We start from the raw sequence: 10,956 nt of genomic DNA on the forward strand, positions 1-10,956 counted from the left end.
CAATTGGAATAATAACAAAAAGTTAAAAACAAAAAAAAAAAGAAATCTGACCGAAGGAAAGCCCAAGTTTTTTTACTAGTTGTTATAAATTCCAAAATTCCTTAAGCGAAAAATGGAAAAAATGGGTATAAATTTGAGTTTATTTCAAAATCCACAAAATCTTATATAATTAGAAGGAAATAATAGTTAATATAACAATAAAAATTTAAAATAATTATAAAATGTTTAAAATAAAATTTTAGAATATGATATTTTTATATTTAAAAATACATTTTTTTTTTCAAAAGTAAAGCTCACTCATCGGCCCAACAAAGAATTTCAGAAGAAACACCTCTTATCTGGTCCTCCCCTCTCCTCCTCACTCATCGGCTCGCCGCTCATGGCTTTTCCCCGGCGGTGACCTAATTCCCGGTAGCTAGCATTGCTTGATCTTCGCCCTAGTCTCGCAGCCTTGAAGGTATCTCTGTTTTCCCTCCATCGAAACTATAGAACTTGTTTGGGCTGTTGGTCTTCAGTTATTTGTTATGTTTCCGTATGCGCTTCGTATCACTCTGTTTCTTGGGATTTAAAACGATAAAAGTTTTCTTTTAGTTTGTATTAATTCCGGAATCGTATTGAAACCTAGGTGTTACTCATATGCTCTGTATTCAAGTCTATTTCAATGATTTTGGACGACAGTTTAAATAAAAAAATTAGAATAAATTCGCAATGTACTTCCATCGATCTGTGTAGATTCATATTCAAGTCAAGCGCCATTTGATGAAAAGTTGTTGCACCCCACAATGGTCTAAGGATATCTTTGTTGCTAAGGTCAGTTTATAATTATATAATCTTGTTTTTTATTTTATATGAATTCATGATATTCTATCATTGTTTCTTTTTACGTTTCTAATTATTCCACTCTGAAGCTTTAATTGTAGATTTGTGGTAAATCACAAAACTCCTAGATTTTACATGGTCTACTTTTCTTGAGTTGACTCAGAAGCATTACATAACATTTTTTTTTTGATCGGGTAATAGTTGTATACATGATGTTCAATAGTGGCTTATGCTGACTCAGAAGGATAAGGATTAAGGAAGTAATGATTACATATGGCAAAAATCCAATGAAAGAAACATATGGCAAAATAACTTGCTTTGAAAATTGAAAATGTCTGGGGATTGAAATGGAAGCAAATTTTAATGACAAAATTTATAAGATTTCTTCCATATTAATTTAATACAGTTGATTATCCCTTTAAATAATCAAAGCATCTTCAACGGTTAAACTATGTTATAACTTTAAAAATTGTCAAACTTATCATTCCATTAACTTTACTCTATATGATTCAATGAACATTTTAATGGCTAACCTCTTCCATTATTTATTTCTTTATTTATTTATTTTCAAAATTTAACTAATCTATCAATGATATATCTAAAATGTTCTAAAAGAACCACCTTATTTAATAGTTAAAAGAAGAACAAAAAAAAGAAAGACCCACGATTAAAATTTACATTAAAACATGAAACATAAATGTATTTAGACTTACTTGATTTTGATTGTTTTCATAGAACCAACCCAATTTTCAATCACCATTGTAGAAGAGAGGAAGTATTAGAGAGTAGAAAATTAGTAGCCTTGGGAAAACATCGTCTATCAACACTAAGAAGGAACCCAAAAAAAAAAATCAACAGTATATTAACAACTAAAAATAGCCGTTAGTAGGGCTTTTCTATTAAAATTTGTGTAAGTTGGCTACAATTAGGTTTTGCTTTGTACGCTAAAAAAAGGCAATAATATAAATAAGTTTTAGTTTTCCGGTCCGGTCCGGGTTAACAACCTTATTTCGGGTTCGGTCCGGTCCAAACCCGAAACCCGGTTATTGTAAAAAACAAAACCCGAAAACCGGCCCACCTATAAGAATATGCGGTCTAACGGGTTATATGCTCATCCCTATATATATAGGTTATAATGTGGATGGACAACTATTGTGCGGACATGTGCACAATGTTATTCTATGAAATTACTTAAAAAATAAGTTGTTTAGTAATGTGAATACATTCAACCTCATACAATTATTGTAATTTCCATGCATTTTCACTAATTGTTATTCGTTTTTGTTCTCGTGCATCGTTTTTCGCTCATTTTCATTGTTACAGAATACGATTCAATAAACATCCTGACAAAATGAAAATAATAATAAAAAAAATGTCTATAATAACCTTATAGACAATTTAATTGGTGAGGATGCGTGATAATGAAAATAGTTATGTAAGATTGCACATATTCACATTATCAAACAACATATTTTCTTTGTCATTCTCATAGAATAACACTGACCACAAATCCGTATAATAGATATCAATCCACATTTGAACCTATATAACTCTTCATTTTGTCAAACCCAATATGGAGTAGATTTTATGCTCTCGTGGTCATTATTAATAATCTAACATTTTTGGCATTTTGTAATGTAACAAAGTTTTTTGTTTTAGGAAGTTGTTCATTTACATGGTATGCCCAAATCTGTCACTTATATTCGAGAAATGTTTGAAACATTTTTGGACAACAATAAAATATTGGAACCATTACATATGTTGTAATAGTGCTAACACATAGCTTAATTGGACCATTACCAATTTTAGTAGTCTAAAAAGCATATAACAAGACACATGGTGGACCTAATTAACTTTCCTGGATAAATTAAACAACCAACCAAAAAAGTGGTTAATGTATGAAAAAGATTCATGATGATATCGAGTGGAAGATTGCAGTGTACAATGTTGTGGTCCTACACCTTTTATATATATATATATATATATATATATATATATATATATATATATATATATATATATATATATATATATATATATATAAACTAGCAGTGTACCCGCGCGATGCAGTGGACGAAGAACTGTTTTATTCCGGCGATTGGTTAAGTTTCCCTAACGAAAAATTGTTTGGTTTCTACCTATTTCAAGCAGTATTGACTGCTCTTTTTCGTATCTGTCTTTTTTTAATTAGGTATTTTCGTATTGGTATTTTTTAATTGTGTGGAAGCACATGTATGATACATATGTAAATGTAAAATAAGTTATTTGATACTACTTTTCAGAATAATTTATTATATAAAAAATAATATATATATATATATATATATATATATATATATAAAAGTTATTTGATACTACTTTTCAGAATAATTTATTATATAAAAAATAATATATATATATATATATATATATATATATATATATATATATATATATATATATATATATAAAAGTTATTTGATACTACTTTTCAGAATAATTTATTATATAAAAAATAATATATATATATATATATATATATATATATATATATATATATATATATATATATATATATATATATTAATTGAACTTTTATTTGTCAACGTCCACTTTGTGGTCAAGTAGTATGGTTAAATAGGACTCAAAATTAACTTAATATATTATTAAATAACAATGCTTAAAAAATCAAATATGTTTTAATATTATACAAATTTCATTTCACATTTCACAAAACAATCAAAGTATTTGCAATAAATTTTTACAGTATTGTTTTTCTATTCGAAAATGTATTTTTGACGTTTCAACGGAAACAATTTTCTTTTACATGATAAACCTTTAAGTTGGCAAAGTAGAAAAATACAAATTTAAAGACATATTCCAGGCCATTTGTTTGACAGCTTAAACTAGACCCCACTTTCGATTAGATAGGTTTCGGTCTTAATCAAGATAGGTCAAGGGCGCGTTCCTCTATCTCATGATCTCAATTGTATTTGAACTTTGTTCATTTAGTGACATGCTTAACTGACAACTACTTTCATACTGAACCCCATACACCAAATTGGTTAAAGGTCATTACGAAAGACTAACAATAGAAATTCACTGGTAAAACCTTAGTCATACCTGCAACAAAACTAAACAAGACAAAGGGAAAAACTAACATTAGTAAAGAGTGAAAATTGAAAACATTAACATTTGTTTGCATTGCAGGATACACACACATTGGGACACAAAAACACACACCGATACACAAGACAAAGGTGCGTATGATGAAGGAACTTAATTATAAAACTTGAAGGGAAAATTAAATTATTAAATGTTAAATTTCAGAAGAAAATATGTAGCAAGATCAGATACAGATAACAAAATGTGTTTACCTATCTAAGAAGCATGTCTCACTGCAGAGCCTACTCCTTGATGGGTTGACCGGATGACATCGTGTAAATTTACTTGAACTCCATTGACTTGACTAATCCAATAAGCAAAATAACCATGGGGAAGGATGTTTATAAAAATTCATTCCAATTTAACAATCATTAAGAGATATTCTTCAGAATCCAAAAAGGCAAATTGATATATACTTTTAGGGAAAACAATCAAATGTAGAAGAAATCTATTACCTTTTTTTGAAAGGAGATTAACAGGGTGGCTATCGACGTCGATGATTAGTTAGCGATTGGTGGTGTGAGAAATGAAGAATGGGTGGTGATGCATTGTTGGTTCGAGGGAAAGCTTCAATGAAGCAAAACGTCAAACACCTTGCACTCGAACCTAATCCAGGTTCTTGGAATCGGGTATCCAGCCCTCTTTTATTCGATAATCTGATTGGAACTGGTTTTATTGGTGGTTGTGTTAATGAGTGTTGCAGTGGTTATCGTAAATAAGTGGTGGCGGGGATGGAGAACAATTTAGGGTAGAGAGAGTGAGACTGACGGATCACGATGGGTTGGCATTACCGGAAAAAGTTCTGTGAGAGTGCAAAGTTCATGGAGACGACAATCAGAAATGGCGGTGTTGCAAGGTTGGAGAGCGGGTGGTGGTTCACTACCATTGTGATGAGGACGATGACTCGGGTGGATGAGTTGCGCTTCTGATTAGGTTTTTGATATTTGTTTGAGGGTTTTATCGATTGTATAGGTACATAAGAGGAAAGTAGAAATTATTATTTAATTTCTTGATTTAGTTTCTAAAGTAATCTGTTGTCAACGTAAGTGTAAAAAAAATGATGTACTGATCGGTAACCATAAATAAATTGATTGTACATGAGGTGAGGTAATAGAAGATCTCTTAATTTTCAAGAAATGAGCAATATCCTTAATAATAATATATATATATATATATATATATATATATATATATATATATATATAATATTGTTGGTTATTGACAGATAAGTTAGCTCATATTGTTGCTAAAGGTTATATTTATTTGACAAGTTCTGTTTTTTTAGTTGTTCGTCTACTCTCTTGTTTCTTATTTAAAGGCGTCAAATAAGGTGATTTGTTATTTCAGTTTTTGTTCATTATTGCTATAGAAGGACTTTACATTTTGATAATAAAAGTTAAAAAAAATTTATGGTATTGCTAGGGTCCTACTCCTTATTTCATGTATGTAGACAATGCTATTTATATCGTTTAGTGGTCATTAATAAAAATGATAAAAAAAAAAAATTATATCGCGTAGGTGCTTTCAAGTTGATTTTGGATTTAAAATGAACATTTATGTAAATAAGGTTTTTATCATTGGTGTTAAGATTTCAATATTTCCCACATGGCCCGTATATTGAAATGTGAATCCACGTCTTTCCGTTCTACTTAGTGTCAATGTTTTAAAAATTGGTTTTTTAGTTGATCCGGTATGGTGATCGGTTTCCGGTTCAACCAGTTCGACCGTCATATCAACCGGTTTCTATAATTCTTTTTCCTATTTCCCTACACATACATACATATATAAATCACGAATTTGACGTTTATAAGTTCAAACATTAAAAATACACATAAAAATAAGTTGTAAATCAATCCATAAGGTTTAGTGTTTTACATCAATTCATATACGTAAAAAAAAAGTATAATAGCATATATTTTTATTTAGAGAAAAGTAAATATATTTGAAAAAAAAAATTCACCAAAATTTATTACACAAATGGTTCTTTTTTATGTGTTTTTATTCAGTTTAATCGGTTCAACAGGTTTATTTTGAACGGTTCAACTGGATTTTTCTAAAAAACCGGCCGGTTCAATTTAGTTTAAAATTCGACGTAAAACTGGTGATCGTTGAACCGCTCCTTCCCCCGGTTCCCGGTCCAACCGGTTTTTAAAACATTGCTTAGAGTTAATGATCTAGGAAGGTAATAAGATTTCAATTTTGTCCATGTTAGGTCCTTAAGGTCTTTTTTGTACATATTACGCCAACATGGTTGTTATAATCGTTTAAAGAGGGTAATAATGTTTTAATTATGCCTACATTAGGTCCCTACAGTCTTTTTTATACATATTACACCAACATGGTTGTTATAACCGTTTAATGAGCGTAATAAGGTTTTAGTTTTGTCCACATTACGTCCCTATTTCTAATATTTTTATCAATATTTTTATCAATTTATCTAACTCTTTTACAATTTATATTAGTATCTAATTAGATGACTTCCTCATTTCGTCTTCTCATTTTAGTCGCACATTCACTACAACCAACAGTTTCAATTGAAACGTTACTTAACAATTTTTTGTCATTTTTACAAAAAATAAAATAAAAAAAATAAATCAAAGTCTTAATGATTAAGGCTATGTTTGGCATGCCACAACTAGCTAATAAACTAGCTTATTTTTCGATCTTTTTAAGTTGTTATGTTTAACAAATCAAAAAGTAGTTTATAAGTTAGCATTTAAAAAAAAAACATTTAGACTAGTTTTTAAACATTTTTTTTTTAATTTTCCAAATATACCCCTTAATTAATTATAAAAAACATATTTTTTTTAAAAGCCCCTTTATGTCATTATATAAATTTCAGATAGTTTATCAGCCAGTGGCGGAGCCAGGGTCAAAGTAAAGAAGTGTCCCCGACAAGTAATGGGGTGTCCCCAACAAATCTTGTATCTCTAATCTCTTTTAGAAGGGTTAATGACCTAGGAGAGTAATAAGGTTTCAAATTTGTCCACATTAGGTCCTTAAAGTCTTTTTTTGTACATATTACACCAACATGGTTGTTGTAACCGTTTAAATGTCGTCCCTTTAATGTTTTAAGGGATGACATTTAAACGGTTGTAACAACCATGTTGGTGTAATATGTACAAAAAAAAAATACCTTATGGACCTAATATGAACAAATTTGAAACCTTATTACCCTCCTAGACCATTAACCCTTCTACTACTTATTTGGGTCTATCAGTTGGCGCTAACGTATGCACAAGAAATTGGAATCTTGTTATCAATAAATACACAAAAAGATTGATTATTGGAAAACTCATTTTCTTCCCATTGGGGCAGACTTAAACTTGTTTAATCCATCTTTATTGTCTTCCCATTTATGTAGGAAAACTACAGTGCTCAAATGGTGAAGTCTTAGGCTTGTTGGCCATGACATAAACACTCATTGGTCTAAGTTTTGTCATTAGAAATATATCTTTATGTACTTTTGTTACCCTAAGCATTAACGTATGAGTGACAACTGCGTATTCTACGTATCTAATAAAGTGTTTGTGTAGTTTGCCTGTGAATTACCACGATTACTTATATCATATGAACCACATAAATCGCTGTGTTTTTATTTTTTCTTCACATCTTTCTTGTGTGTTTTTATCACATCTTAATCCTAACAAATATAACCACATAATAAAATGACAACTGTTAGTTGTTTGTAGGGGCGGTCACACTTAGTGTCCCAGAAAACTATTCGATTTCGCCCTAGAAATGTAAAATTTATAAGTTCTTTGGGTATTAATGTGCAACTACAGGTTAAAAAATAAACAAATATGGTGCAGTAGATAATAGCTCAATCCATATTATTATTATTGTTGTTATTATTATTATTATTATTATTATTATTTTAACATTTAAACTTTGTTTTCTTTATCAATGATAAGCCTATTGTTTGTCTAGTAAGTAATAATCCACCGCACAAAATTCAAAATGTGTGTCGGCAAAAAGAAGATAGCAATAGAGGTTTTAAAAAGAAAAAGAAAAAGAAAAAAAAAAAAAAAAAAAAAAAACCAACATTGTGGTCGATCCTCCTTGAAGCTGCTGTCCATAGTCGATTCTTATTGGTTTTGAGCTTCCTCGAAGTTGAAATTGTGTTTTCTCCAAACCTTAAAATGAAACAAATATGAATCTTTTAGGTTTATGAAATCAGTTGTCTTTTTAGTGAAATTACTAATTTTCTTGGTGAACATAGTAGTTGTTTGCTTGAATAAAATTAGTTCTTGACTTCTTGTTGACTTGTTTATTGATTGTTTTGTTTTGTTGTTGAGTTGTTCATTGCTTATTTATTGAAATATTGAGTTGTTAGTAGGGGTGAGCATGGATTGATTTGGGTCGGTTGTGATTTCGGTTTTTGAAAAACTCAAACCCAAACCATCGGTTTCCGTTGTGGTTTCGATTTTGTCAGTTTTTAGGTTTATGGGTTCGGTTTTGCTCACCCCTTCTTGTTAGGGTAAAATTAGGTCTGTTTTATGAGAAAGATGGTAAAGCATTGTTGGTGATTCATCTCTATATGGCAAAACATCTTTATTTTGGGATAATTATGAATATTCTAAAGGTTTTCATCTTTATTTTGGGATAATTATGAGTATTCTAAGGGTATATCATATCAGGAGAAAATTTTGGTGATTTTGTGGACAAAGATAGTGGATATAATGATTATAACTATGATGATAAACATAAGTAATAGTTATAGAATATTAATGATAAATATCTTATTTATTTCTCCCCTAATGCCTAACATAGAACTTGATATTTTTTTTTTGAACGGAAAAAGATTCGATAAAACTAACAAAAAGCTAGAAAAAAAAAAGAACAATTACAAAATAGCTTCCATAGGGTTTTGCAACCATCTTCCCCAATTAATCGAGGTCCTACGTCTATTACTACACCAAAAAACGACTGAGAAACAATGGAATCAAACAAAGTAGATTTCTTTTGGCTATGTCTGTCACACAACAAATCATTCTGAAAACGCCAAATATACCACCAAGTCACCAAAAAAACACCTTCTAGGACCTCCTTAGCCTGCTTCCTTATCCGTAAAGCATCAAACCAAGACAACTATTCTGTATAGGACATAAGAATCAGGATCGGGATATCCCACCACCTTAACACCTGAGAGATCAAATTCGAGGCTATGTGACAAGAGAAAAAAAATATGTGAAGCCGAATCCAAACCATTGTCGCAAACTGAACTTGATATTAAGCATAGAGTACCACAAATGTATCAACCTACCACACACGTCTCACTTCGACAAATGTTTAAGGATAAAAGAGAATTGATGTTAGCGTCAGGGTATAAATGCATAGAATGTTTTCAATATAAGACCACAAAGTCATGTAAAATAGGTTTCAAACCACATGTCTTTATAAAAACTATGAATGACATAACAGGGCAGTTAAAATCGAAGATACTAAGGTGTTGTTTGTTTTGTTAGGGAATTTTTTTTTGAGCAATTATGTTTGTGGGTGAGAAGACATTTGTGTATGTATTTCTCACAAATTGTTTGTTTTTTAGAAAATCGCAGACGTCAAAATGTCTGCATGTTCTCTTCAAAAAGATATGGAGCAAAGTTTACGGGCGGGAATACATATCTCCCATACATTTTCTAGACAATAATAATGATTAAATTCTTTTATATATAATTAAAGATCATTTACTTTTTTTTTTTAAATTTTTGTAAATTAAAACTATCTCTTTTCTAAAACCATTGAATTACTTTTTAAAAAATCAATAAGATTAATATATTAGATTGTATTTTTTTGTTTAGTTATTGTGTTTAATATATGAGGTTTATGTGTAGAAGTTTATATGAAAATTATGATAGATACAAATTGTAAAGATTATAATATATACAAATTAATGTAATGTTTTCTTTTTTTTTTTTTTTTTTTTTTTTGTAATTATACAATGTTTTCTTAAAAAAATCAATTATATCATATTGAAGATGATGACAAAATTTTGGTTGGTTATACAAAAGAACATTACAATTGTATGTTTTGCGCTTCATAATTTTATAACGAAAAAGAGTTTGAACGATAAATCATTTTCTTAATACAAGCAACCTAATGTGCCGTTTCGAATTATATGGAATGAATAGATTTAAAAGAATTGGTAGTAGTCGTATAAATTATATTTCAGTTGTAAAACTAAAATTATTTAAATTTCAATGTTGAAAAACTCTTTTAAGTTTAAAAAACCAGTTTATTTATATTTTATTTTATTTTATCAGTCTGCAAATGTTAAAAAACAAATAGTCTTTTTTATTCTTACAAACTGCAGACGTTTGATGCATATTTTCTTCTATAGATGTGATCCGCAGACTATAAACCTTATATCTCTTAAAAAACAAATAACACCTAACTGTTCGAGTATTTGAGAATCAACACATATGGTCTAAAATACAAATATATCCTAATCATTGACAAGAAAAGAAGAAAGTTCTTATAGACATATATTGAATATTCCATGGCAAAGCATGGTAGAATATATATATATATATATATATATATATATATATATATATATATATATATATATATCTTAAAAAACAAATAACACCTAACTGTTCGAGTATTTGAGAATCAACACATATGGTCTAAAATACAAATATATCCTAATCATTGACAAGAAAAGAAGAAAGTTCTTATAGACATATATTGAATATTCTATGGCAAAGCATGGTAGAATATATATATATATATATATATATATATATATATATATATATATATATATATATATATATATATGGGAAAATAAATTGTCCAAGATATCAAAACATATCTAAAGTTCACATTTCCTAATCTAAAGTTCACATTTCCATACACTTGACATGTTGAAAGGTACAAATGAACAGTCGTTTTCAAGACTCCGAATGTATTGTCATAACCTAGAAATGGCGCTACGAACCATACACTTCGACATGTTCAAATGTATAGATGAAGATTTGTTTTCAAGAC

The 10,956-nt window shown here is 29.3% G+C and overlaps 2 long non-coding RNA genes across 3 annotated transcripts; one reads left to right on the forward strand and one right to left on the reverse strand.

Annotated features, from left to right (window-relative positions):
• The first annotated feature begins 283 nt into the window (after positions 1 to 283).
• LOC145054854 (uncharacterized) lies at positions 284 to 5,100 on the forward strand. Of its 2 annotated transcripts, none has more exons than XR_013684987.1 (3): positions 284 to 457; positions 626 to 810; positions 4,009 to 5,100. It is a non-coding gene; the product is annotated as an uncharacterized LOC145054854 (long non-coding RNA). The 2 variants fall into 2 exon arrangements; XR_013684986.1 differs by having other exon boundaries at positions 733 to 810.
• LOC145054855 (uncharacterized) lies at positions 3,818 to 4,265 on the reverse strand. Its single transcript, XR_013684988.1, has 2 exons — positions 4,176 to 4,265; positions 3,818 to 3,932 (listed from the first exon to the last, which is right to left on the reverse strand). It is a non-coding gene; the product is annotated as an uncharacterized LOC145054855 (long non-coding RNA).
• Positions 5,101 to 10,956: the final 5,856 nt, after the last annotated feature.

This window comes from Lactuca serriola, chromosome 5 (assembly GCF_051521515.1).
Source record: "Lactuca serriola cultivar US96UC23 chromosome 5, Lser_US96UC23_V15, whole genome shotgun sequence".
In the NCBI taxonomy this organism is placed as follows: domain Eukaryota; kingdom Viridiplantae; phylum Streptophyta; class Magnoliopsida; order Asterales; family Asteraceae; genus Lactuca; species Lactuca serriola.